The sequence below is a fragment of the Macaca thibetana genome, chromosome 9, assembly GCF_024542745.1.
Source record: "Macaca thibetana thibetana isolate TM-01 chromosome 9, ASM2454274v1, whole genome shotgun sequence".
Taxonomy (NCBI): Eukaryota; Metazoa; Chordata; class Mammalia; order Primates; family Cercopithecidae; genus Macaca; species Macaca thibetana.
In genome coordinates this window covers 61,470,340-61,491,469 of record NC_065586.1, presented here as the reverse complement: position 1 = coordinate 61,491,469, position 21,130 = coordinate 61,470,340, and the positions used below count along the sequence as shown (strand labels likewise).

Here is a 21,130-nt window from a genome sequence, read left to right as displayed (position 1 = left end):
AGGTAAGGGAATTTAAGCCTAAAAGGTTAGGGAGACCAAGGCAGGCCTGAAGCCTTAATGATTTTCCTCGCACCTGAAATTGTGTTTGGTTTCTGATGCGTGGTGTTCCTGGGCCCCAGGATGTCCCTGGGATTGTCCTGGGCCTAGCATAGTGCCTGGCACAGTGGGCACTCAGTCAGTACTTGCTTGATGAATAATGACCCCGGTAATTATCACTCATTATGGACTCACTGTGAGGCAAGCCCAGTGGGCCTCTGCTGGTTTGAAATTGGTCTTCCAGCAGAGAAGGGGACCTGAGTAGCTCCTGGGAGCCCTGCCTGATCTGTTTGGGCCAGTGGCCCAGGTACTGTATGTTCCACTGTGTCCCGTGGGCTGGCCTTGGGAGACTTGAGCTCATCATTGGCCTCTGCCCCTCTAAGGGCAGCAGGAAAACTTCATTTCTGTATCTGGCTAAGATGGGGTTGATGTGGGTTTTGGTAGATGGCAGGCTGTTTGGCAGATTCTGTGGGTTCTCAACTGAAGAGTAACTTTAGATCTGCAGCAGAGAGAGGAGTTGATTCCATCAACCCCCCCCCCCCGCCCCCACCCCCGTCTCCTGACTGCAGGAGAGAGGGGTGGGTACCTGGAGAAAGAGACGGGCCAGGCTGCTGGGCATGTGCTGGGGGCAGGCAGAACATAGGAACATGTAGAATTCAGGGGCAGCTGTTTTTCTGCCTGGCTTCTGATGGCCTGGCTGGAGATGGGTCTCATGAAGGGTCTAGGACCTGTGTTCTGCAGCAGTGGCTTGGCTCTGTAGTGGCAGCAGTTAGAGGGGTGGTCACAGTCCCTTTACTGAGTATTGCTGTGGAGTTTCCCAGAGGAGCAGAGACATTCGTGTTCCTGGAACTGGATTGCCAGTAGTCTTGGGATTGAGAGTGCACAAAGATGTGGGGGCGGCCTGGGCATGTCATCCAAAAGAAATGTGTCATTCCCCACCCCTGCCCCCTTGTGAAGAGCTCTGACTAGGTTCAGTGTGCATTTCAAACTTCTAAATGCTGAAATCAGCAAGGCATGTGGGCAGCACCAAGGACTGTGGCCTCAGATGAAAGAGTAGGTAATCTGGGCTTGGCCATCCCCAATTTCAGGTGGAACCCTGCAGCCAGTTCCTTCCCTGTATCACCTTTCCACCTTCATTATGCCCTCTGTGAATTGAGAGTTCTGTATACGTTTTCTAATTATATCATTACATCCTTATGAGGTTAGCATTTCATCTCCATTTTGCAGATTAGGAAACTGAGGATCAGAAAAGTTAAATAACTTTTTCAACGTCACACAGGCAGTGAGAGACAAAGCCAGTATTGGTGTATTTGGTTTTTTGTAACTTTTTTTTTTTTTGAGACGGAGTCTCGCTCTGTCACCCAGGCTGGAGTGCAGTGGCCGGATCTCAGCTCACTGCAAGCTCCGCCTCCCGGGTTCATGCCATTCTCCTGCCTCAGCCTCCCGAGTAGCTGGGACTACAGGCGCCCACCACCTCGCCTGGCTATTTTTTTGTATTTTTTTAGTAGAGACGATGTTTCACCGTGTTAGCCAGGATGGTCTCGATCTCCTGACCTCGTGATCCACCCGTCTCGGCCTCCCAAAGTGCTGGGATTACAGGCTTGAGCCACCGCGCCCGGCCAGTTTTTTGTAACTTTGTGTTAGGTTCAGAGGTACATATACAGGTTTGTTACATAGCTAAATTGCATGTCTGGGGGTTTGGTGTACAGATTATTTCATCAGCCAGGTAGTAAAGCATAGTATCCAACAGGGAGTTGTTGGGTTTGTTTTGTTTTGTTTTGTTTTGTTTGTTTGTGTTTGTTTTGAGACAGGGTCTCTATTGCTCAGGCCGGAGTGCAGTGACATGATCACTGCCACTCACCATAGCCTCAACCTCCCGGGCTCAGGTGATCCTTCTGCCCCAGCCTCCCAAGTAGCTGGCACCACCATCCTGACTAATTTGTTTGTATTTTTTGTGGAGACAGGGTTTCACACAAAAAAAATGTTGCCCAGGCTGGTCTCAAATTCCGGAGCTCTAGCGATCTGCCTGTCTCAGCCTCCCAAAGTGCTGGGATTACAGGTCTGACCCACCGCACAGGCCCGAGATAGGTGGTTTTTGATCCTCACCCTCCCCACTCCCTCCACCCTCAAGTAGGCCCTAGTGTCTGTTGTTCCCTTCTTTGTGTTCAGATGTATATTCAATGTTTAGCTCTCACTTATAAGTAAGAACATGTGGCATTTGATTTTCTGTTCCTGTGTTAGTTTGCTTAGGGTAATAGCCTCCAGCTCCATCCATGTTGCTGCAAAGGACATGATCTCATTCTTCTTTATGGCTGCATAGTATTTCATGGTGTATATTTATCACATTTTCTCTATCTGGTCTACCACTGATGGGCATTTAGGTTGATTTCATGTTTTTGCTATTGTGACTAGTGCTATGATAACCAAACATGTGCATGTATCTTTATGGTAGAACAATTTATATTATTTTGGGTATGTACCCAACAATGGGATTGCTTGGTGGAATGGTAATCCTACTTTGAGTTCTTTGAGAAATCTCCAAACTGCGTTCCACAATGGCTGAACTGATTAACATTCCCCCCAGCAGTGTATAAGCACTCTGTGTTTTGTTTTGTTTGTTTGTTTTTGATGGGGGGCGGGGGGATGGAGTCTTGCCCTGTGGCCAGGCTGGAATGCAGTGGTGCAATCTTGGCTCACTGCAACCTCCACCTCCCAGGTTCAAGCGATTCCCCTGCCTCAGCCTCCTGATAGCTGGGACTATAGGCGCTTACCACCACCATGCCCGGCTAATTTTTTTTTTTTTTTTAATTTTAGTAGAGACGAGGTTCCACCATGTTGGCCAGAATGGTCTCGATCTCCTGACCTCGTGATCTGCTCGCCTCAGCCCCCCAAAGTGCTGGGATTACAGGCATGAGCTGCCTCGCCTGGCCAGCACTCCCTTTTCTCCACAACCTGACCAGCATCTGTTAATGTTTGACTTTTTAATAATAGCTATTCTGACTGGTATGAGATGGTATCTCATTGTGGTTTGATTTGCATTTTTCTAATGATTAGTGATGTTGACCATTTTTTCATATGCTTGTTGGCCACATGTACGTCTTCTTTTGAAAAGCATCTGTTTGTGTCCTTTGCCCACTTTTTAATGGGGTGGTTTTTTGCTTGTTAACTTGTTCAAGTTCCTTATAGATTCTGGATATTAGACTTTTGTCGGGTGTATAGTTTGCAAATATTTTCTCCTGTTCTGTAGGTTGTCTATTTACTCTGTTGATAGTTTCTTTTGCTGTGCAGAAGCTCTTTAGTTTAATTAAGTCCCATTTGTCAATTTTTGGTTTTGCCACAATTGCAAAGCCAGTATTTGAACCTGGATCGTCTAACTCCAGAACCCACCCTGTCTCTACCATGCTAGGCTGTCTGCAAGGTCCTTATTGGTTCTCCATGGCAACAGGGAAACAGCCTTGATGCTTCTTACTAACATGGTCCCAGGGCCTCTGCTTGCATTCTTCTTTTTCCACACACTCTGCCGAGCCTGGATTATATCTTAGGCTATGGGAATCAAAGGCTGGGTGGTACCAGGCTGCTGGAGCCTTCTGTGTGGCTCTGGAGTCAGGAAACTGTGGAGATTTGAGGGGGCACACAGGGAGATGTTGCAGTAATTCCAGTGAGAGATGACTCACTGCTTATCTGAGAAGTTGGGGCAAAGCTGCCACTTGTGACCATACTGTGAATAGGGAAGAAATTGCCAGGTAGACAAAACATCCTCAAATGTTACTGTATTTTTTTCCCCTTTTTGGTCCTCTCCAGGGTAATCTATTACCTGGGGAAATCAGCCCTCACCTGACACCTCCGATTGTCATTCACCTGGTGAACACGAGGGGCCATGTCACAGCTGTCCTTCTGCCCCTCCACATGCTCTGGGGAGCTGGACTCCTCAGCAGTGCCCGGTCCACAGGAGAGAAGGATAGGGCAGAACCGCGACAGCCAGGGGAGGTGATAACCACATGCTCATCTGGTTCCCAGCTCTTGCTTTTATACCCACGCCCCACAGGGAGACAGTAATTATCCGCTGGACCCACTTTACAGCTGAGGACATGAGGCTCAGAGAGGTGCAGTGGTTGCCCAAGCTCTTGAAGCCAGGGAGCTGCAACGGCCTGGGACAGCCACGTTTTCAGTCACGGTGGTATTTTCTCTCCCCGCCCCCAAGGGCCGAGAGTGGTTATCCCTGCTAGGGCAGGGTCCTCACTGCTCCCCGCACCCTCATCTCTGCCCTGAGAGCCCCCAATACAGGTGTCCATAGAATGGGAAAGGCTGGCACCCTTCAAAAGATGCCAGGAGCATTGGTTGAGCACTGCCCAGCCGGCCCCTGCCCACCTTCCGCAGGAAGCCTGCCTGGGTGAGTTCTGAGAGCTTTCCTAGCACTGAGCTGCAAAGAAACTGGAGCCCTCTCGGCCTCCATTGCAGAGGGGACACGCTGACCAGGATGGAAGCTGGGGGACTGGGTGTAGGAAGAAGCCATCCCACTGCAGGGGCCAAGGCTGTCCATCTTTGTGCCCCTGGTTCTATGCCGGTGCCTGAGGCATGGGAGGTTCTTGGAAATGCAGTCAGATGCTGGGTGAAGCCCCGGGAGGGGCTATGAACGCTTCTGCTGGGAACTCCTAGAGGGGCGGCACAGAGAGGCTCTTTGATGCGACCAACACTCAGAGAGTCTCTGGCTTTTGTGAGGTCGTGCCTCAGGAGAGGAGACACTTCTCCTTTTCATCTGTAAAACAGAAATGATATTTGTCACCTTTTCTTCTCTGAGGCCTAAAGAGATGACAGAATGCTGCTGGTCCCACCCTGAGCCCGTGGACTCCACAGCAGGGTGTGGGGTGGCCCCTGACAGGCCTGGACGGTTTGCTCTGTGCTTGCTGGTGGACACGCTTCAGCCCTCTGTCTCCATGGCCCCAAATCTAGTCTGTGGCTCCTGGGCCCCCACCAGCATGGAGGGCAGGGGTGGGCCCCAGGAGCCCCTGACCACCAGTGACTTCTTGTCTCCAGCCGCCCTCCTTCCTCTTGATTCCCCCCGACCCCCCGCCACCTCCATACAAAGATGGCTGTGTGCTGAGGGACTGTGGCTTCCCTGGGCCCTGGGAAATTTATCACTGAGGTTTCAGAGGACTCTATGAAAAGGATCTGGAGAAAAAGTGTGGAAAATAAACAAGCCAGTTCCCAGCTCAGCCTCTCCTGAATGCCACAAGTAAACAGCCACCTCGGAGGCCAGCCCGGGATGTTCTTATTTGGCCTCTGTGGTTACACCTGCCCCTTCCCCGCCCAGTTCCTCCTCCTTGACTTTGAGAGCCTCATAAGTCAGGGAACACACCCTCCGCTGGCCAGTCCTTGTGCTGCAGGGACGCTGGTGGCCGGGCACAGGAGGAACATGTATATGGGAGAGAAGACGGCCGGGGGTCCCAGCTCAGCCCTGCTCCCTCTGAGTCAGTCCCAAGCCCGGACCCTCCCCAGCAGGCAGACAGTGACCTCTTGGTTGGTTGGTGAGTTTAACTTTGATGGTGCAGAATGATGGGACTTTTCTCCAGTTTTGTGGCATCTAAGAAGCTTTACTTCTTAAACATTGCTTTAGGTTGGATAAACCAAAGCTAATTTTCTCGTTATGTCTCTCCAAGGTGGGGCCTACCTGTGAGCAAACCCTCATACATTCATTTACTTTGTAGGCTACCTGAACAAAAATGTCAGATTTCTTTGCTTTGGGCTCGAGTCCTATCAGCTCAGGGGTGGTGGTGTAAGGTGGCACCAGTGATTTCCAGAAACTCAGGCACTATTCTGAGTGACTAAGTCTGTGGGATAGGAAGCACATTTTCCATCCTTAATAACTTCGATTTACTTAGTGACCAACTTTAAAACCAAGCACCTGGTGAGAAGCGGGAGAGCCGGGCTTGGCAGTGGAGGGTCCTCACCTTGCATCCAGGGAGTGGCTGAGGGCTCTTCTCATTCTCTGTGGCTGTGCTGAGCTGAGTCTGCAAGCCTCTGGGATTTGGGGAGTGGGGCACTGCCAGAAGGTTCTGGTTCCTGCTTTGTCCTGCTGCTGCCAGGCTTCTGGAGAGGGTGGTTGTGAGGTGAGTCCTGCATTCCGCACATCCACTGGTTCCAATTCTACATATTGGGCTTCTGAAGAAAGTTCTGGTTCATAAGACGGCTTCACAGCTTAGCCGTCTGCAGACTAGTCTGCAGGTTGATCGGCTTTCTGTCGTGTGCGTGCTGTTCCTGTTCACACATGCCGCGCCGATGCCTGCCTGTGCCTGTGCCAGCCCCAGCCCACACAGCTACCTGAGATTTAGCCCTAGGCGTCCCCCCCACCCTTTCCCGCTTCCCCCTTCTCCTCCCTTCCTCTCCAGCTGCCTCGCCATCTGCAGGATTCTGGAAAGTGCTAACGTGTGTGAGCCAAACAGTGCTATCCGAGGAAATATTTTGAAAACACCCCGGCCACCCGCTTCCCCACACTGACTACGCTGATTTTCAGCGAGGAGTTCACAACTCCAGCCACAGGGCAGGGCTGCAGGTGCCTCGCTTTCCTCTGGAGACTTCCAGGGGCTTGTCAGGGACCCAGAGGCAAGCTGAGGGCCTGTCCTGCAGGGTTGAGGACAAACGTGTCTGAAAAGGCCCCGAGAATAGGAACCTAGAACCTGCCAGTCATGAAGCAGTGTCAGCCACCAGAGGATGAAGAACCGACCGTGATCTCACAGGTCAAGCACTTGCCTTCTTTTTACCCGGACACATGCTATTTCTTTTTCACTTTTCTTCCTTCTTTTGCATCTGGTGTAGGTGTCTGGGGGTAGCATGCACAGGAAACAATCATAGTAAGAGCAGCTGGCGTGCCTAGCACTACCCTGAGCACCTCCAGGGCGTCCTCACTGAGTTCTCACCGGAAGCTCCAGAGATGGCTCCGGTTATTCCCAACATTTTACAGATGGGAAAACAGAGGCAGACAGGCTGGATAAGTTGCTGACATGCCACAGCTGGTGAGGGGCAAAGCTGGGCCCAACCCCCGCAGCTGACTGCAGACTCTGTGCTCTCAGTACCACCTGTGTGTGCATCTGTCCCATTGTGGCTGCACCGAGAGGAGAAACGGCACACAGACACTCATTTTCAAACCGTGGCCAGTGCATGTCATTGCATTCTGACTGGGAAGCTCTGGCAATGCTGGCATTGCATGGCCCATTATGGGCACTACCAGTGAGCCTCGGCCTTCTCCAGGTCTGACTCTGGTACCTGTTGGCTGCCCTGGGTGGGGCATTTTGGATCCTGCATCAGGGTCTTTTGCCCGCTCTGCTGATTCTGCTCCCCTGTGCCCTGACCTGGTCACAGGAAGGGTGCAAATGGCAGCGGGTGTGGTCTCAGTTAGCAAGGGGGAGCTGGCAGATCAGGGACTTCTGCCTCCCTAGTGGCCATTCCAGCAAGACAGAAACCCCACCCTGAGTGATGTCTGGCCCTGTGATCTTTCAGCAAATATTTCTTCCCCAGCCTCACCTGGACTCGGTATCCCACGTTCCAAATTGTCCTCATTTCCCAGACACACACACCCTGCTCTCTGTAGCCTTCCCAGCTGCCAAGGACATTCCCTTCTTCCCCCTTTTTCCCTTGGCTTGAATGCCACGTTCTCCTGGAAGCCTGGGTGGTGGCCCCTCCCCATGGCTGCCCATGGGTCCCCCTCGCCGCACTGCCCACAGTATTGTGATTGCTGGTTCAGTGATCTGTGGTCTGCACCAGGCAACGGGATCTGCAAGGGCAGGACAGCTGTCTGCCTTGTTCATCCTTGTAGCCCCTGACTTAACAGTGAGTGCCGCTACCTGTTTATGGAAGGAATGAGTGACAGATGTGGCACAGGACCCTCAGGGGGCTGCTGGCTGGGAGAGTGGGGCAGGCCCAGTCCAAGATGCTTCTGTGAGGGAGTGCTTTGTGTCTGGGGAGGGTGGCAGGAGTCATGGTGAGCGGGAGGGGTGGCTAACATGGGCCAAGGAAAAGACAGGAAGAGTGGGACCCGGGCACATGGCCTCTTGAGGTCATTATCCCATGGGTATTTGACTGGGATACAGAGGATGAGCCTGAAACCCTTCTAGAAGCCCCTCTAGTCCCGCCACTAGTCTGTCTGCCTGCCCTGGATACCCCTTTTTGGGCTGGTGGCTGGCTGCACTCTGGGCCCACTGCTCAGCCCCACCAGCTTGTGGACAGCTGTTCAACCGCTCAACAGTCCAGTCCCCATCCCCAAATAACAAGGCCTCCCGTGGCTGAGTCGTTTCCCTGAGCAGAGAGAAGGAAGTCCTGCTGGCCGGCTGCCTCCCCATGGGTGGGTAGAAGTGTTCTGTGGCCCCAGCTCCAGCCTTCAAGCTGTCTGTCCTTGCAAAAGTAGTGGGGCGCAGAGTGCTGGGTTCTTGGGTGTCACCTGTCCAGGTATTGCTCACCTATGCTCATGCTGACACTGCAAGATGGAGGGACTTTCAGGCTGGAAGAGAGGAGACCTGGGTGCCCCAGTAACCACCTTTGATTCCCGCTGTGATGAGTCCACAAAGGTAGACATGAGGGAAGGCTTGGGGAAGGCTTCCTGGAGGAGGCACGCATTCCAGTGCACGAGGGAAGCTGAGCAAAGGCACGAGGATGGGAAAGTTCAGATCGAAGACAGGGACTGGTGAGGAGTCTGACTGGACTGAACTGAAATGTGTAGATGCACAAGGAGAGAGAGACAGGCAGGGTGGAGTTGCGGTTACGCACATAGGCTCTAGAGCTAGGCTGCCTTCATGGGAACCCCAACTCCCCACTTACTGGCTGTGTGGCCGTGGCCAAGTAGCTTACCTTCTTTGTGCTCAGTTTTCTCACTACTGGTACCCACCACATGGGGATGATATGGGAATAAAATGTATTTCTATACAAGTGTTGAGAGCAGTGCCTGGCACACTGAGCATCAAGAAGGGTGAGCTGATATTATATAGGTATATGTTTTAATGCAGCTAGAAAAGGAAATCGAGGTCAGATCATAGAGGCCCTTGAATGTCATTCTTTCCATTCACTAAGCACCTGCCATGTGCCAGATTCTTCACAGTCATTCTCACCAAGTGCCCTACAACCCGGCAAGGTTGTTATCAATGTCTCCATTTCACAGATTAGGAAACTGAGGCTCAGAGAGGTTGAGTAACCTGCCGAAGGTCACTCAGTCAGGGAGAGTCAGAGCCAGTAATAACACCCAGGTCTGCTGTCGCTTGAGTCTTCCCTCAAAGTGAAGATTGGAGAGACATGGCAGGGGCATCACAGGGATGAGCCCTGGGCTGGGGCTGCAGTCAGGAGCAGAGCAGGAATGTGGCAACTGTGGGTCCCTGGAACAGGGCGGAGACGGGGAGAGATGCCAGGCGGGCCTGGAGGGTAGGGAGGCCCGGAGGCCACAGCATACAGCTCACCATTCATAGCCCAGGGCAAACCATTGAGTCATTGGGGGAAAACATGACATCACTGAGTCTCACTGTCTGCCGCCCACCTGCTGTCTGCCCTCTGTGGTTCTCCTGATGACCTCAGTGCTCCAAGTCCTGCAAGGGGACCCACACACCCCAGGTCGCAGGGCCAGGTCAGCACTCCAGCTTCCTGCACTGGGTTTCCCTCCCCAGCCACTGTCTCCCACTTCCCCACCTCTCCCCTCCCTGCTTGGGGCTCCTGCCCCAGCCCTACTCATACACACTGCTGAGGCAGAAGCTTCTGGAAGTGGTACTGGGCATGAAGAACTTCCAGAAGGGCTTCCATGCCAAGCCCTTGATTGGAATTCCGGGCGGGGAGGGGACAGCTCAGAAGCCTGTGTCGAGCTTTTAGAGTTGCTTTTCCTTGAGAATGGTGCTGCTGTTTGGGTGGGATCACTTTTAAAAAGTAGAGCCTGGTAGAGCTACGTGACCAGCACTATGCCATGACCTAGAGGAGATTCCGACTGACGGGCAGGCCCTGCCTTCCTGGATAATACAGTTGAGTGTCTGAGAGTTCTTTCTGTACTAAGCATCTTTGAGCTGAGTGCTTTATTTTCATCCACCTGATTGCACAAGGTAGTCTCATTTTACAGATGCCATTCCTGAGGCCCAGAGAGGTTAGGCAACTTGTCCAAGGCCACACAGCCAGGATTCACACCCATAACTGTCCAACTCCAGATGTGCTCTTAGCCACTCTACCATCCGGCCACAAATGAAGCTACCAGAGAACCATAGAAGGTGGAACGTACGCAATATTTGCCCCATAAATTGTACAGTGCAGACAGGAAGTACAGGGAGTTTTCATGTCAGAGTGTAGGTCACTCCCCCGAGTGGCTTGAAGTCTGTAGATCCATTTAGGAGAACATCCAGCTTCACTGGCTGTGCAAATCCCACCCATGCAGCTGTTTGGGGTGAGAAGTTTCTTTTTTTTTTTTTTTTTTTTTTGAGACGTAGTCTTGCTCTGTCGCCCAAGCTGGAGTGCAGTGGCCGGATCTCAGCTCACTGCAAGCTCCGCCTTCAGGGTTCACGCCATTCTCCTGCCTCAGCCTCCCGAGTAGCTGGGACTACAGGCGCCCGCCACCTCGCCCGGCTAGTTTTTTGTATTTTTTTGAGTAGAGACGGGGTTTCACCATGTTAGCCAGGATGGTCTCGATCTCCTGACCTCGTGATCCGCCCATCTCGGCCTCCCAAAGTGCTGGGATTACAGGCTTGAGCCACCGCGCCCGGCCGAGAAGTTTCTTTAAATGTCTGTTGACTCTCCTCTCTGGAAGGAGCACGGGGACTCAGGGGGCGCCTGTCCTGGTGTTGGTGGCCACACCTGGAAACGGACTATGAGTCAAGCCAGGGGCCCAGTGCCAGCTTCTTTGGCCTGTCTGTGGGTGCAGATGCCAGCCTTTGTAGCTGCTGCGGCAACTCACAGCTCTCTCCCTGTGCCGCCCCCATCAGGCCAGCTGGAGTGGAGCGGCCAGTGGCTGGGCCCTGTGCAGAATGATACCCTCTCACCTTCGCAAGGGAAGTGTGATTATCCTTGCTTTCCAGGTGAGGACACTGAGACTTAGAGTTTTCTGGCTGCCTGAGCTCCCTCGGCGGGAAAGAGGTAGAACCGAGACTCGTCTTCTTTCTGCAGGGAGATGGCCAGTTTCTTCCTAGAGGAGGGAGGAGCCAGCCTGCCCTCTGGCACTGGGTGGCACAGCCCTGTTCGGTTCTCTGGGGCTTGCACTTCTGATTCATTCTGCAGTCACTGGCTGCCTGTGATTCGGGAAAATGACCCTCTAGGGTAGGAGAAAAGCTCTTGGAGCACTTAATGAAGCCATAGAGGCCCTTTCCAGGCTTTGGGAAATGTTCCTTCTCCACCAGGATGCCAACACCACCCTGGTCCTGGCGGTACCTGTCCCTGGAACGGCCTCACTGCGGTGACTGATTACCCAGCATGCAGCACATTGCCATTGCTCTCAATGGGCAGGTGCTGTGGGGACACAGGTCTGCTGGCCTGCCATCTTCTGGGGTCCCCCATGTCTTTTAACGCCTACATCAATGTACCCCAAGCCTCAGTTCTGTGTAGTTTGTACAACTCTGGCCCCTACCCCAAGGATTTCTGGGAAGCCCCCAGGAATGCTGCTAAGCCCACAGTCTGCCCTCCCCAGCCCCAGTCTCATCAGGCTTCAGGGATGGCCATTCCTCCCCTATAGGAGAGAGAGAGAACTCAAACCAGTAACTCCCCCTCCTCAGACTCAGGCCCAATCATTGCAGTAATAATTTCTGGGGAGCTGTCTTTGTTCTTGCAGAGAAGGCAGGCTTTAAAGTTAGACTGTAGGGGCCATTTTGCTTCCAGTTGCCCCCAAATTTTCCTTTCTGTGATAGGATTTGTCCTTTGTCTCTGCCTAAATTCAAAGACTTGTTAAAATGACTTTTCTCAAACAAGAGGCTAGCCTCAAAATAACTTTGCCTCTACAGATAGAAAACTGGAATCTACTTTTATTTTGGTTTTACTTTTATTAAATTTTATAAAATCAATAATACATGTCCACGGTGCAAAGTTGAAAAGGCACAAAACAGTCTATGTGCGGTCTCTTTCCCATGCCGGACTCGGACACTCAGCATTGTTAGTTTCGTGTATGTGTAAGCTGCATTTAAATTGTCCAGCTTTAAAACAAAACCCTTCCCTGTTTCACAATTAGGTCGACCGAGGTACACCCTGAAAAATAACCTGGAAATAGCATCGGGCCCCCTGCAGCGTCCAACTCTTCCCAAGGACTGTTATTATGATAATGATCATTGCTAAGGCTGCCCCTTCCCAAGCAGTGCTGCTGCCCACAGTCCCAGACCCCAGACCTGAGCAGCCACCCACGCAGTATGAATGCGGCCAGCCCCAGCCTGCCCGCTCAGCTTCCAAGCCTAGCAGTCTCAGGCTCTGGGCTAACCCTGCCCTTCCAGCTGCCCCTTCTACATTGTCCCCTCTTGTCTTGCAGGGCAGTAGCCACAGCTGGGGCTGTGGGGTCAGGGCATGGCAAGGGTGATCTGACCAAACTATGCTGCCTCTTAGCCAGACTGTGTATTCGGAGTCCCCTAAGCTCGATGTTTTTTGTTTGTTTGTTTGTTTGTTTTTTTGAGACAGGGTCTCACTCTGTCACCCAGGCTGGAGTGCATCAGTACAGCCATAGCTCACTGCAGCCTTGACCTCCCAGGCTCAAGTGATCCTCCCACCTCAGCCTCCCAAGTAGGTGGGACTTCAGGTGTGCTCCACTTAATTTTTAAAGGTTTTTTTTAGAGAGGGGGTCTTTCTATGATGCCCAGGTTGGAGCTTGATTGCTTGTTTGTTTGTTTGTTTTGAGACAGGGTATTGCTCAGTTGCCCAGGTTTGAGTGCAGTGGCACGATCTCAGCTCACTACAACCTCTGCCTCCTGGATTCAAGTGATTCTCCTGCCTCAGCCTCCTGAGTAGCTGGGATTACAGGTGTGCACCACCACACCCAGTTAATTTTTGTGTTTTTAGTACAGACAGGGTTTCATCATGTTGGCCAGGCAGATTTTGGTTTTTGTTTTTTGTTTTTTTTTTAAAGAATGTATCCTACCAGCTGCGTCTGAGCCACTGGCTGAGAAGGGAATTCCATGAAGCATTCAACAGTAGTAACAGCACCACCACTTCCTCATATTGAAGAAGCCTCTATGCTTCTTCCTATGCCTTCCTATGCCTCTATGCTGACTTCTGGAGAAGCCAGTCACTTGCCCGGTCACACTGTACGAAGTGGCTCAGGGCTGGACTCGCTGAATTATGCCTATAATCCCAACACTTTGGGAAGCCAAGGCGGGCAGATCACTTGAGGTCAGGAGTTCGAGACCAGCCTAACCAACATGGTGAAACCCCATCTCTAATAAACATACAAAAATTAACTGGACATGGTGGCAGGCGCCTGTACTCCAGCTACTCGAGAGGCTGAGGCAGGTGAATTTCTTGAACCTGGGAGACAGAGGTTGCAGTGAGCCAAGATCATGCCATTGTACTCCAGCCTAGATGATAGACTGAGACTCCATCTTGACAAAAAAAAAAAAAAAAAAAAAACCAAAGTGGCTCAGCTGGGCTTGGATCTCCAACGTGCTGGGCCCCAGTCACCAGGTTCCTAACCCCGTGCTGCCAGGCTTCCCCAGAGGGTCTCATGAACTCAACAATCTACCCCCTTCTTCCACAAGGTAACCTCTCATTCCCCAGAGCTCATTTAATAACAAGAGGAGTAATCATAGTTAACCTTCTTTACCCTTTACTATGTGCAAGGCATTGTTCTAGAAGCACACACATCAATCACTGAGTCCTCACAGCACTCCCAGGGGCTAGGCGCTGTCCTTATACCCTTTTTGCAGATGAGAAGCCCAAGACACAGGAGCCTGCCTGATGAGCAGCCCATGTTTAAAGGGCAGCGAGGAGCCGGCCTCTAGGGAATGCAGGGCTCCTCTTGTGCCCAGAAGGGAGGCACCCTGCCTCTTCTCTGTGGAGCCTTTGGAAATGGCCTCCGAGGGGCCCCTGCTCAGCACAGCTCTGTGGGTCAAGAGCAGGAGTGTTTGAGGCACAGATAGATGATGTCTGGACCTCTCCCCAGGATGCCTCCTCATGTCTGACCTTGGGGGTCCAGTGCCAAGGGGAAGTTCAATAACATACCAGGTTTCTCCTTGCCCTGGTACAGGTTCCTTCCCTTCCCTCCTCCCTGCATCCTTCTTTCCTTTCTTCCTTCTTTCCTTACATATTTATCCAGTGCCATACAGCGATAGCGCACACATGTGACCTCTGATACAAGGTGAAAAGCGATATGAATGGTGCAAGGTAGAGAGAGGAATGGTGCTGCGAGAGGAGCGTGTGGTAGGAGGCCCTCCCTTCACATCCTGGCCTCAAACCTCCAGCCAGGTGGCTTTGGGCGGGTCACTCAGCGTCTCTGGACCTCTGTTTCTCATCTGGATAATGAGGGAGAGGTTGGAGGTGAGGACCCAGGTTGCCTGCCAGGCTCTTGTGAGAATTGGAGGTGTAAAAGGGCTTTCTTTTTTTTTTAGACGGAGTCTCGGGAGAGGGGTTAGATGGCGGGAGAGGGGTTAGACTAGTCCCCTGGGGGATTGGTTATGGTTGTGGGGGAGGACGGAGGGAAGCTCTGGGGATGTGTGGGGTTTGGGCTTAGCCGTAAGGGATGGGTGGAATTTGGCCCGGCACAGATGGGGGAGGGGGTGGTGCTTTGGGCACCACCAGCCCTAGGCTCACGGTTGCCACCCTCCCTTCGGGCACCGCCTTCCCTTTTCTGCATTTCCACCCAGAGATGGACTGTCAGCTTTGAATTCTGTTTAGGAAGTGACTTTATTATTTGTATTTTTTTCTCTATCTAAGGCAGTCAGAATATTATTTTTGTAATAATGCTAGATGCTTAGTATGTAAAGTTCAAGTACAATGGGTAAGTACAGAGAAGAATGCAGCAAATCGCCACCAATGCCACCACCCAGATGGAACTGTTTAGTTATTTGGTCTGTATGCGTATAGACACCTCAATAGGCAGGCCTACCTGGCGAGCGTGGGAGCACAGGGGCTGGAGGGCCAGAAAGGTTTATAAGCACAGGGAAAATGCACAGTTTAATTTACCTTCAGGCCAGAGTTGTAAAGATTGTCTGACCTGAAACAGCCCTTCCCTTCTGTCCGCTGCCTACATAACTGTATCAGATGGGGAAAGAGGGAGTGGGGAACTCTTAGGCCATGGCCTTCAAAATCTCCCCATTCAGACAAATTTCAGAAAAGGAGCCAGTCTCAGTGAGCATATTCCAGCTCCAGAACAGTGGCTTTCCACCTTTTAGACTAAAACCTCAGACACAGACACCCACACATAACTGAAACAAAAGCCTTATGAAACCCATATTTTGGCTGGGCACAGTGGCTCATGCCTGTAATTCCAAACACTTTGGGAGGCTGAGGTAGGAAGATCACTTGAGCCCAGGGGATCGAAGCTGCAGTGTTTGCAGCGTTGTACTCCAGCCTGGGCAACAGAGTGGAAAAAAGAAACTCATGCTTATCAACTCATGCTTATCATTATGATACAGAGGCATTCTGATATTTTCTAATCTACACAATGCTGTTGTGTTTAAAAAAGAAAAAAAAAGTTTATCTTAACCTACCAAATTGTTGGCACAGCCTGCAGTTTGAGAAATGTCACTGTTGACCAGCGATTTTCAAACATTTGTGTGCGTCAGACTCAACTGCAGAGTGTGCTGAAACAACTTGCACCCAGTCCTAAGGTTCTGAGTCATTAGGTCTGGAGTGGGACCTGAGGATTCGCATTTCCACCAAGTTCCCAGGAGGGGCTGATACTGCCAGTCTGGGGACCCCACTTTGAGACCCACCCTCCTAGGGTGTTTTTAAGGCAACATGCTCCCTTGGCAAAGACCATCAAGGGATTTGCTTTATTGAATGGATGAGAATTGCTAATCGCTAACATCGGAACTGTGGATCTCTGAGATACTTGAGGATGCTGGTCAGGCACTGTCGTTGGGATCTTTAACACCACCCTCCTAAAATCCAGCTCACACTATTAATACATAGTGTTGAATGTAGAAAAGGTCTGCTAAGCAAAAGGACATTTATGCCTAGCCCTGGTTGAATTTCCTGCCTCTCAAATCCCAGACCCGCAGAACATAAAACCCTCCCAGCCTTTCTGAAAACACTGTTCTTCTAAAGGCAATGAAAGGCGCTATTTAGCATGTGGGTTTCACCTTTCTGTTTTTTTAAAGGGAAGAAGGTAGGTCAAGCGTGACTGCCCCATGGGGAAGGCTGTCCCCGCTGGCTCTGGTAGGGGCCTGGTGGGTTTCACTGGCAGTCCCCAGTTTCCCAGCTTTAACCGGAAATTTTCTTGGCATTGTAGCACACAGCAGCACCTCGGCCTTGCAGCCTGCCAGCTTTGGAGACTGGCCTATATCCCAAACTGCTTCTGCTCTCCAACCAGGGACTGTCAGCCCCCACCCCAATCCTCCTCCTCTGTAGCCTTGGGGCCCCCATGGGCCCCTCCCCAGCCTCACAGCCCTCCAGAAGCCAGCCCTCAGCTGGGAGCAGCTTCGCAAGGGAGGGGAGTGTTAAATGGGCACAGAGCACCACTGTTCCAGCAACAATGGCCCGTTGATGACTAGATTCTGCCCAGGTCAACCCCCTCAACTGGACTTTGGGGAGGAGAAAGGACTCCAGCCCCCGCAGGCAGCCATTTCTGGGTGTGAGATTGATTCAGAGGCCTGAGCCTCTGTCTGCCCACAGAACCTCATTCTTTAGGCCGTGGTGCAGCAGGGAGAAATGCCCATCCCGGGGCAGTGTAAGGGCCCAGGAGTGATTCCGTTCCGTCCAATTCCACAGACAGTTATTGAACAGTCCTGGCCACTGAGGTGTGGTGCTAAGTAGCTATGGGGAATAAGAATAACTGCTGACGTGAATTCAGTGCTTCTTACTGTCAACTCCGCCCCTGACTGCCCAGTAGTCTCTAGGGAACTTATAAAAAATCCCAGGCACAGATTCCCCCTACCCCGGAATCTTCAGGGGTGAACCCTTGGCACTGATATTTTTTAAAAGCTCTCCGAGTGATTCTCATGCCCAGCTGGGATGCAGCATCACTGGCCTCCAGTCTGTCAGACGCTGTGCTAAGCATTTAACTTGGAGTACCCCACTTAAGGAAGCAGGTGCTTATGGGATGCTGAAATATGGCCCCCACAGATGTCCACGTATGAGCCACTAGCACCTGTGGATATGTGAGCTTGCATGGTAGGGACTGTGCAGATGGGATTAAGTTAAGGATTTTGAGTTGAGAGATTATCCTGGATTATCCAGGAGAGCCCTAAATATAATCACAAGCATCCTTATAAGAGGGAGGCAGAAGATTTGACTACAGAAGAGGAGTGTCAGAATAATGCATGGTGAGAAGAACTGTCAGCCATTGCTGGTTTGCAGATGGAGGAAGGGGGCATGATCCATGGAAAGCAGGTAGCCTCCGGAAGCTGGGAAAGGCAAGGCTGCAGACTCTCCAGAAGGAACCCAGGCCTGCTGGCACCTCCATGTTAAGTCAGTGAAACTGACCTCACACTTCTGACATGCAGAACTGTACGATAGTCAGTGTGTTGTTCCAGCTAGGCACGGTGGCTCATGCCTATAATTCCAGCAGTTTGGGAGGCTGAAGCGGGAGGATCACTTGAGACCAGGAGTTTCAGACCAGCCTGGGCAACCTGATGAAAACCCTGTCTCTACAAAAATAAAAAAATTAGCTGAGTGTGGTGGCCCACCTGCCCCAGCTACTCAGAAGCTGAGGTGAGAGGATCTCTTGAACCCGAGAGATTGAGGCTGCAGTGGGCCATGATCATGCCACTGCACTCAGCCTGGGCTGTGAGCATGACCCTGTCTCAAAAAAAAAGCAAAGAAAATAAGTGTTATTTGAAGGTACTAAGTTTGTGGCAATGTGTTACAACAGCAGTAGGAAACAGATACAGGGCTGTCATTAACCCTGCTTTACAGATGAAGCATGGGGGCCAGGCAGTCACCTGGGCTCACCCAGCTAGTGGGCTACCAAGCCAGAAGAACCAGGGTGTCCGACCACTTCTTCACTGCCCGCCCCGCCTCACCACACTGCCCCCTCTTGGCAGTCAGACAGACAAGGGTTCACTCAGCTCTGTCATCTTCTGTCTGTGTGTCCTGTGCTGCTAGTAAGGCTTGTTTGGCCAGGGGGAGGTTCCAGGAGGGGGAGGTGTGGAGACCAGTTGGAAAGATAGAGTGGGACAGTTTGTCCCCAGGTAGAAGAGTTTGGACTTGATTTTGGAGGAATGGAGCCCACAGAGCACTGTCTGGTCTCCTCTGCCCTATTTCCTGATGATGCCTCAGACCCACAGGCCTGCTCAGTCTTTGAGATCAGACATAATGCAGCAACGCAGCTCCCATTCAGAACCTCAGGACTGGGACCAGAAGCATCATTCTACTCCTTGTCACCCACAGCCAGTGACAGCCATTTATCTGGGACGGCCAGTGAGCTCCTGTTTCCCAGGAAGCCAGCAGTGGCTTGGTGCCAGCAAAATATGTTTCTTCCAAGATTCTCCTAGAACCGTGTATTTGGGGCCATGTTTTTTTGTGTTTTTTTGTTTGTTTGTTTGTTTGTTTGTTTTTTTCTCGAGACCGAGTCTTGTTCTGCTGCCCAGGCTAGAGTGCAGTGGCTCGATCTTGGCTCACTGCAACCTCTGCCTCCTGGGTTCAAACAATTCTCCTGCCTCAGCCTCCTGGGTAGCTGGGATTATAAGCACATACCACAATGCCCAGCTATTTTTTGTATTTTTAACAGAGACAGGGTTTTACCATGTTGTTCAGGCTGGTCTCGAACTCCTAAACTCAAGTGATTCACCTGCCTCGGCCTCCCGAAGTTCTGGGATTACAGGCGTGAGCCACCGCGCCTGCCCAAGGCCATGCATATTTTTTAGAGTAAAAGTATGAAATACAAACAAATACAGAGAGTTGTCCAGATGAGGCAGGAAAATAGGGTCTAGAGGCCGGGAATGTAAGGCCAATTCACACTTCAGCTATAACAGGAAATACCCTCTGCATAGCGCAGTGCTCCGTAAATGACTTTGTAACTTTACTTCATCCTCTTCATTTACATAGGGTGCACCCGAAATAACAAATGGAATCCTCTAGGGGGTATTTAAACTCACCAAAATTCTGTAATGGGCTTTTTGTTTGTTTGTTTGTTTTGAGACACAGTCTCACTCTGTCACCCAGGCTGGAGTGCAGTGGCACAATCTCAGCTCACTGCAACCTCCGCCTCCCGGGTTCAAGCGATTCTCCTGCCTCAGCCTCTTGAGTAGCTGGGTAGCTGGGATTACAGGCATGCGCCACCACACCCAACTAATTATTGTATTTTTAGTAGAGACGGGGTTTCATCATGCTGTCCAAGCTGGGTTCAAACTCCTGACCTCAGCCACCCAAAGTGCTGGCATCACAGGGGTGAGCCACCACACTCAGCGGACGGCCTTTTGAGCTCCTGTGCTCGGGCCGCCCCACACTGTGGAGTGCACTTTCTCAGTAAATCCCTTCGTCCCTTCCTTGCTTTGTGCTTTTTGTCCAATTCTGTGTTCAAGACGCCAAGAACCTGGACACCCTCCACCTTTAACACAAAGCCGCACCACAAGTTGGTGGCAGGTCCTGAAAGATCAGTTCCTGACCAGGACTCTGATCTGCCCACTGCTGTACAGCTGCTCCCTTCTGGCGCAATCAGCTTGCTCAGACCTAGAGCACAGTGGCTGAATTCGTGGACTGTGGAGCCAGGCTTCCTGGGTTCAGATCCCAGCTCTGCCTTTAACTAAGGGTAAGTTTTCTCATCCCCTTGCCTTTGATGGGGATGGTCACTATTATCTACGAGCATTATCCAGGGTTCTTCCAAAGATTAAGTACATTCATGTACGTGAAGTACGTGGAACAATTCCTTGTTCATTGTGTTAACTTCTGTTACTATTCAGCTCCTCTAGAGCAGGGGCTGTGTCTTGTCTTTCCTGTTCCTAGTGCCTGGTTCCATGCTTGGCCCAGAGCAAGTGCTCAGCAAATGAATATATTTGTTTTATGTGAGCTTTTATCACTCAAGGATTCTTTAGGTACTTTCCCAAAAGCTTTTAGTCTCACAAATTTCCATCTTAGTTCTTCAAATATTTATTCTCCTCCTTCCTGCCTGGGAGCTGCTGCAAAATTGCCATAGAGCAGCCTAAAGCTTGCTCTGCCCCTTGCAAAGTACAGCAAGCAATTCAAAGATAACCCAGATGTCCCAAAACTCCCAGCCAGAGTGCCTGTGCTGCACAGCTGGCATGGCTGCCCCACTCTCCTTCACTCCGAGGCCACGCTTGGCCGACCCGCTGAGGTTGCACAGAGCTTTTTGGGCCCTGTAGCAGCCCTGCTTGGGCAGCAAGCCTTGCATGGTCCCACAGGACTCACTGCCTGCAGCCACTAGTCCCAGCCCCCCTCCTTAACAGAACCCACACCATATTGTCCAGCTGATGGGGGATCACATATCATGCTGTTCCCTCCAGGATCCTGTCCCCTGTTTTTCTCCCCCTACCAAGAGGAGTAGCATCCTCATTTAGCCTTTCCCTCAGAAAGTCCCCACGCTTATTACTACACATGAGTAGACCCCAGGAAGGTCACTTGCTCATGGTTCTGCAAAAAGCTAAACTCCAGTTGAGTTCCAGTTTGAACCCAACTAGTTGACTCCTCTGCCCTAGGGAGGCCGTTTCTGCTCAATCTTACTGCCCCGCCTCTAATTCCATTTTGCAAAGATCTCTTGAAACTCTGCCTGCTGTTGTGGGAGCTAGTTTTCTTTTCTTTTCTCTTTTTCCTTTTCATTACATGGTTTCATTTTGACATAATAGTAGATTCACATGCAATTTTAAGAAATCGTACAGCGAGGTCTCATGAATCTGTTACCCACTTCCCCCTATGGTAACATTTTGCGAAAGTCTAGCTTAATGTCACAACCAGAATATTGACCTCATACAGAATCCCTTGTGTTGCCTTTTATAACTACACTCACTTCCCTCCTGCCCCCACCCCTTCCTTGACCCTTGGCAATACTAGTCTGTTCTCC

The 21,130-nt window shown here is 51.3% G+C and overlaps 3 protein-coding genes across 4 annotated transcripts in view; 1 reads left to right on the top strand and 2 right to left on the bottom strand.

Moving 5' to 3' along the window:
- Window positions 1–21,130, bottom strand: part of PSAP (prosaposin) — a 517,400-nt gene that overhangs the window by 144,781 nt on the left and 351,489 nt on the right. The window lies entirely within an intron of this gene.
- PCBD1 (pterin-4 alpha-carbinolamine dehydratase 1) overlaps window positions 1–21,130 on the bottom strand; it is a 1,172,580-nt gene that overhangs the window by 1,100,663 nt on the left and 50,787 nt on the right. The gene's annotated exons all lie outside the window — the stretch shown is intronic.
- Window positions 1–21,130, top strand: part of CHST3 (carbohydrate sulfotransferase 3) — a 51,336-nt gene that overhangs the window by 2,020 nt on the left and 28,186 nt on the right. The window contains exon 1 of one of the 2 annotated variants that reach the window (XM_050803627.1): window positions 5,103–5,561. The exons of the other annotated variant lie outside the window; for it this stretch is intronic. The gene's annotated coding sequence lies outside the window, so the exon portion shown is untranslated. Of the gene's footprint in view, window positions 1–5,102; window positions 5,562–21,130 lie in introns of those variants that run through there. 2 annotated transcript variants of the gene reach the window in all.